General features: G+C 37.3%; 1 non-coding gene across 1 annotated transcript; it reads left to right on the forward strand.

Moving 5' to 3' along the window:
- The first annotated feature begins 421 nt into the window (after window positions 1-421).
- On the forward strand, window positions 422-528 carry LOC121211932 (small nucleolar RNA R71). Its single transcript, XR_005907148.1, has one exon. It is a non-coding gene; the product is annotated as a small nucleolar RNA R71 (small nucleolar RNA).
- The last annotated feature ends 6,628 nt before the right edge of the window (window positions 529-7,156 follow it).

Raw genomic sequence — 7,156 nt, forward strand, 5'->3', positions numbered from 1 at the left:
TTTAGGTGTTGGAATAGGGATATTATCGTGGTTAAAATTACCCATGTAATACACAGATGCTAGATTTGCTGGGCATTCGTCAAAAACATGGTATTCACCACGATAAACACATGATAGTTCAGCTAATTTCATCTCCTGGACTACAGTAGGCCTTTTTATTTTTTTAATCATATTAGTTAAAAAAGATACCTGGGTTGTCAACGAAGTGAGTAGATCAAGCTCCATAGTACCAGCAACTCTCGTGCCCGTCCCAACTCTTATGTTTGGGTATTAATAATCATTGTTGACAATATTTTCCAAAATTTCATATGCTTCATTATAAGATTTATCCAACAATCTAACATTGGTGGAGGCATCAACTACCATCCTCGTATTTGCATTCCAACCATTATAAAATATCTCCATTTGAGTCCAGTGTTAAAATCCATGCATCAGACATTTCTGAAGTAATTCTTTAAATCGTTCCCAAGCTTTATATAGCGTTTCATCCTCTAATTGTTGAAAGGATGTGATGTCAATTCTAAGTTTGATATTCATATTTGGTGGATTATACCTTAAACCTCTGGAAAAGATCCTTCCGTTATGCCACTATTCCTAACGGCAAAGCATTCGGCCATGCTCTCCTATGATCTCTTAAAAAATATGGAAATAGTTTAAGTCGTAGAGCGTCTTCAAGAACACCTTGTTGTCTAAATGAGTTACAGACCTCTAGAAAAAGTCTTTAATGCAGTCTTGGATCTTCAATAAGCAGTCTAACAAAATGTCTTACAGTTTATAACATCTAAAACATTATTGGTTTTAGCTCAAACTGCTGAGCCTATATTTGTGGTTTGACTATCCCTAAATTCTGTAACACCCATATCTGTATCTGTAGTCAGAATAGGGTTTCAAGGCATTACCAAACTTACATCACAAACAATCATACAATTCCGAGTTATAAATTTGAGACAAATTAAAACCATTTGTAATTAATCATAAAGTCCCTAATACGAGCCTACGAGGCTTAAAACATGCTTTGGAAGTGATTCGGGACTAAACCAAGAATTTTAGAAATTTTTACAAAACTTAGAAAATTTTCCACTATACAAGGGTCACACCCCCATGTGAATATGGGGCACACCTGTGTGGGTAGGCCGTGTGGTCACACACGCCCGTGTCCCGACCCCGTGTAACTCTCTGACTTGTAACTTATGAAAAAATTGAGATCACACAACCAAGTCACACGCTCGTGTGCTAGGCCGTATGGTTAATTAATTTAATTCAAATTAGGTACAGGTTTCACACAGCCAAGACACACGTCCGTGTTCTAGGCTGTGTGGCACACACGGTTGAGACACACGCCTGAGTCTCTGCCTGTGTGCCCAATTCTGAGCAGTCTGTTTCTCAAAATTAAGTTACAAGTGACATACGACCTAACCACATACCCGTGTTTGGCAATTCCATCATTCATCAAGGCATTCCATTTCATGTATACATGGTAACAAACTCACCTTAGCTTAACTTAGGCACTAACAGTGTTTGACCAAATAAACTTAGTATAACATATGTGTATATATATATCATAATAGCTTACTAAATCAAAACCAAAATGAACCATCACTAGCCATTCCAATGGCTAGGTTACAAAATAACATTTCAAGCCACTATTGACCTAGTTTCCCTATACATGCCATTATACCAAAATGATTTCACTAAATATACCCAAAATGCTATATGATAGTGTAACGATGCTCCAACTATCTCCGAACCTTCACGAGTTTCTGAGCACTATAAAATAGGGAAAAATAAAAGGAGTAAGCATTAAATGCTTAGTTAGTTTGTATAACAGAAATTAAACTTACCAATTTTGATTATTAAATCTAAACATACAATATCGTGTTTCCATCCATTTGACTAAATTTGCCTAAGCACATACATTCAATCAAACATGTTAGTCACCGAAATCTTCATATAAATTAAGTAACATAGGTGAGCTCATCAAGCAATATTCTTTCAAGTCATTATCCTATCATCTCAGGAATTTCTTGCCATGTCAAGAGTTTTATGTCTGTTGAATCATTGAATTCCAATGAATACCCAAGTACACTCGAAGTGTACGATTCAAAAATTCATCAATTATTCAGAGATACCCCTTAGGGCACTTAACCAAGAAACACTCTCTCGAGTCACATATCTTTTAACAGTATTACCAGTCCAGGCTGAATCCTTTATATAGCGTATGCTCAAAAGCTCGATTAGGATTACTAGTCCAGGCTAAACCCTAATCTTAACGAATACTCGAGAGACATTATATTAGGATTACCCATCTGGGCTAAATCCTAATATGACAAGGTCATTGGGATTACTCGTCTGAGATAAATCTCGTCCGCAACAAATGCAGAACCCTACTTATTTTGGGAAAGCACACACAGTTATTGAAATTCAACACCCACTCGGGACTAACCCCTTTATCACCATTTCAAGCTTATTTTCATTTTTCATCATATCATACAAGTGAAGCACATCAACATAATCACATTACATGCAACACAACAATTAATTAACATAATTACATGTCCGATTAAGTTACACGAACTTACCTCAACACTTGTTTGCGTAAAAGAATACTAATCTAAAATCTTTTCTTTTTTTTGATCTAACCTCGAATTAGTGTTGTCTAGATCTATATAAATGAATTTAACATCAATTTCACATATTTCATAACTAAATGGACTCAATTTATGTTCTGAGCAAAATTACCATTTTGCCCCTAACTTTTCCAAAAATTTTGATTTTGTCCATAGGCCTGGAAAATAAAACTTGTACAAATTACACTCAATTCCAAGCCTAACCAAAGCCCTATTAAAAATTTTCCAGCACATGTATTCATAAAATTTTAGAATTTTTCATTAAAATTTTCAACTTTTCATTTTAGTCCCTAAATCATGTTTTCATCAAAAATCACTTTGTAAAAGTTGTTTATCTATCAATAATATTTCATTTGCTACCATAAATTTTTAATTTTCAGCATAATACATCCATGACCCATTTTCATACTTTGATAACTTTTCAAATTAATCCCTCAAATAGAGAGATTAGGCTATCCCGGTTTCAAAAATACCAAAATTACTAAAAACAGGACAAGAGAACTTACCCAATTAGGCCTTGGAAGTTTCTTTTCTCTTTCCATAAAAGGACCTCTAGTTTTGAATTCCATAGCTATTTGATCCTCATAGCTACTAGAATTCAACCTTCACATTTTATGCGATTTAGTCTTTCTTGTAATTAAACACTTATTCGATTAAATTTTCATATCAAAATTTTCATACATCACTCCTGACATTTTACGGGCCATATGATAAAATAAAAATAAAATATATTTTGGGTCAGATTTGTGGTCCCGAAACCACTGTTCTGATTTTACTGAAAAATGGACTGTTACAACTCTCCCCCTTTAGGGATTTTCATCCTCGAAAATCTTACCAGTAAAATAATTCAGGTATTGCTTCCTCATAGTATCCTCTGGTTCCCAAGTAGCTTCCTCTAGACCATGTCGTTGCCAAATAACTTTTACCAAAGCTACCTTTTTATTTCTTAACTGTTTTGTTTCCCGATCTAAGATTTTGATTAGTTCCTCACCATATGTATCAGGCTAGATCTCTATTTTCGTCGGAGAGATAACATGTGACGGATCAGATTGATATCACTGTAACATAGATACATGAAAAGCATTTTGAATCTGTTCAAGCTCTGGTGGTAAAGCTAACCGATATGCAACCGGTCCAATTCTTTCTAAAATCTCATAGGGTCCAATGAACCGTGGACTCAATTTCCCTTTATGACTAAACTGGAGTACTTTCTTCCAAGGCGAAACTTTCAAGAATACCTTATCACCAATCTGAAATTCTATTTCTTTTCTCTTCAAATCAGCATAAGACTTTTATTGATCGGAGGTTGCTTTCAGGCTGTCTCGAATTAATTTCACTTTTCCTTCGATCTCTTGGACCAAGTCAACTCCATGTAACTTTTCCTCACCGAGTTCTGTTCAGTAGAATGGAGTTCTACACTTGCGACCATACAAGGCTTTATATGGTGCCATTTTAATACTAGACTGATAACTGTTATTGTAAGCAAATTCAACTAGAGGCAAATACCTTTCCCAATTACCTTCAAACTCAAGTACATAACACTGAAGCATATCTTCCAAGATCTATATTACCTATTCAGATTGACCATCTGTTTGGGGATAAAATGCAGTGCTAAAGTGAAACTGAGTACTCAGCGCTTCTTGCAATTTTTTCCAGAATCGAGATGTAAACTGAGGATATCTATTTAAAATGATGGAGACAGGCAGTCCATACAATCTGACTATCTCTGAAACATATAACTCAGCCAATCTATCCAAAGAAAAATCCATACATACCAGGATAAAGTGTGCAGACTTTGTCAACCGATCAATAATTTCCAAAATGACATATTTCTTCTTTGGAGATAGGGGCAATCCCATTACAAAGTCCATAGTAATTCTTTCCCATTTCCATTCTGGTATCATAACTAGCTACAATAGTCCAAAAGGCAACTGATGTTCAGCTTTTACTTGCTGACATATCAAGCATTTAGATACAAATTCAGAAATATCTCATTTCATTCCCCGCCACCAGTACTGTAATGCCCTAAAAAAATTTAAGTATTTATTTTTGTATGTTGTGTATCACATCTACATGTCCGCTTTAGTGGTTGAGTGTCCTGAGGAGTGTCGGAGAAGTCTTGGGTTCAAGCTTTGGCTTTAGGAAAATTTTGTTTTAATTGAATAAAACCCTTGCTGTTGATAGTGGGTTCTTAAATAATTGTGGGGAAGTCAAGTCATAAAAGGTTTGCTGGTGAAGGGGATAGTGGCGTGTTACTTCTGTTAGAAGACCTGAGTTCGAATACCTACATGTGTAAAGGGATTAATATTTTGCTGAGCTGGATGGCTAGAGTTTGTGTTCCATTAAAAGTTCGAGTAGTGGGAAGGTTGGAGGGATTTTAGGAGGAGATTTGGGAGGTGGATAGAGGAGTGCTCGGTTTGAAAAAATGTGGAGAGATTTGGGGAGGAAATAATGAGGAGTTGTAGGGAGAAGTAGTGTTCTATTGAATTAGGACTTTGGGCACTAGAGGAATTCGACTTTTGGAGGGGGTGAGTGTTATTTCGATTGGAGTGCATTGTGTTTTCTTCTTTTTATCTCTTACTTCTGGCTTTTGACTGTGCCTTTTGGTTCGTTTCATTCCTTGTTGTAGAGTTGTCGAAACTGGAAATTGACCATTCGGTATTTTGAAGTGGTTGTTATTTCTTTTGCTGAATACTCTTCCCTTCTTGACTTTCTTCCTATTGCTTTTGTGTTCGGTCTTGGGAAAGTTCTCATCAATTCTTCTCCTTCATCTCTTTCCCCAATCGATCCCCTCTTTTGACCGATTACACTTTTTCCCTTTTTAGACTCCCTTCGTGTTTAGCATATTCCCTTTCTTTTCTTCCCTTTTTGTTCACTTGTCGAATACCTCATTCTTTTCCTCTCTTCTTGTCATTATTTCATTTTGATACTTCAACCGTTAGTGCATACGTCTCTCTCCATTCTGTTTTCAGCTTTTGCAAGTGATTGTTGTTTAATAGGTAAGCACATGACTTCCTTTGGCTTTTCTCTATCAGTGTGAACCTTTGTCTGTCAACTGCTTTTTTTTTGCCGAACATTGCTAGAGGGTGCCTCTAACATTCTGTCTGTACTTTTGACTTGTATGTGGGTGAGAGCCGATTGTTCTTTCCACCCAATCTGGATTCTGCGGTTTCAGAAAGTGGCCTTTCGTTGAGTTCGAACTATTCTTTTGTTAATGGCTGATAAGGCTCGGTTGGTATACAAGTAATCCCTGAGGCATAAGGATTAGACTCTTACAACATAATAAGAAAGCAAGCCTAAATCGACTGATCTAGTCAATTGGAAGGTAATCTTATGATTAGGGGTTTTGATTAAGGATCGATTCAATTCGGTTATTAGACAACTAACCAAAGCTTTTGTTGAATTAGGTTGGGAGTACTTGCGGTCTTGTGGCATCCTCACAATCAGGTGTGTAATCATACTACAATAACTGATAATCGAAAAAAGCCGGAAGATAGGCCTTTTGACGTTACACGAGTGTGCGCTCGCTTGTGTGGTGATCTGAACACTTAAAATGTGGGTCTTTGACAGAAGAGGGCACCATGAGTGAATTCATAGGCTTAGGCCGTTTTGGGCCTCGATGAGTCGAAATGCCATGTGGGCCCCATGGACTCATGGGCCCCACATGGGTAAAACCACATGGACATGTGGAGATTATTGGGATAGGCTGTGTAGCTCACACGACCAAGGCCATTTTTGGGCTTTATGGGCCACACGAGCGTATGGGCCCACATGGGCTGAATTATGGGCTTGGGCCCATTTTCACTGTTTGACTGTTAAGGTTACACAGGTCGTCCGAGACGACTGTGGGCCTACTGTTGGGTCAGTAAGAATACCTAGAACCTAATCTGATGAAATGACTGTTATACCCCTATGAGGTAAATGATTGATATACCCCTATGTGATGTGTGGCCGTTTGAGCATGCCATTACTACTGTAAATACATTTAAATTATGTTGCATTGCATGGGGTGGGATATGATATTGGAGGAAGTGTACTAAAAGGCTATAAGCCTATTACTGGCAGCTCTGCTGCAAATACTGTTTTAGTGCCACAACCGGTGCTATATTTTGGAGTGTAGGGATAGGTCGGTTGATTTTATCCCTACATGGAGTGTAGGGTTGAATGTAGTAGAGTGTAAAGGATGGATGGGTAGGATTTATCTGATTGCATTTCTGTTACTATTTCTAAGATGGGCCAAGGCCCACACTAATACTGTTACTGTATTGGGCTAGGGCCCTAACTGAGATTGAACTGCTACTGAGACGGGCTTAGGCCCAGACTGTATCTGCTTAATGTAGGATTGTTTGTTGATAAATGATTACACACTGAGTTCTCATAACTCACCCTTCTGTTTTCCTGTGCAAGTAATCCTTAGGCGGGTCTATGACAGCCCTAATTTGACCCTAGTAGGAAAGTGGTTTCGGGATCACAAAATCGAGTCAAAAAAATAATTAACCATTATATTCTATGCTTATTATATGTGTAAA

Source organism: Gossypium hirsutum, chromosome A12, assembly GCF_007990345.1.
Source record: "Gossypium hirsutum isolate 1008001.06 chromosome A12, Gossypium_hirsutum_v2.1, whole genome shotgun sequence".
NCBI classification, from domain to species: Eukaryota; Viridiplantae; Streptophyta; class Magnoliopsida; order Malvales; family Malvaceae; genus Gossypium; species Gossypium hirsutum.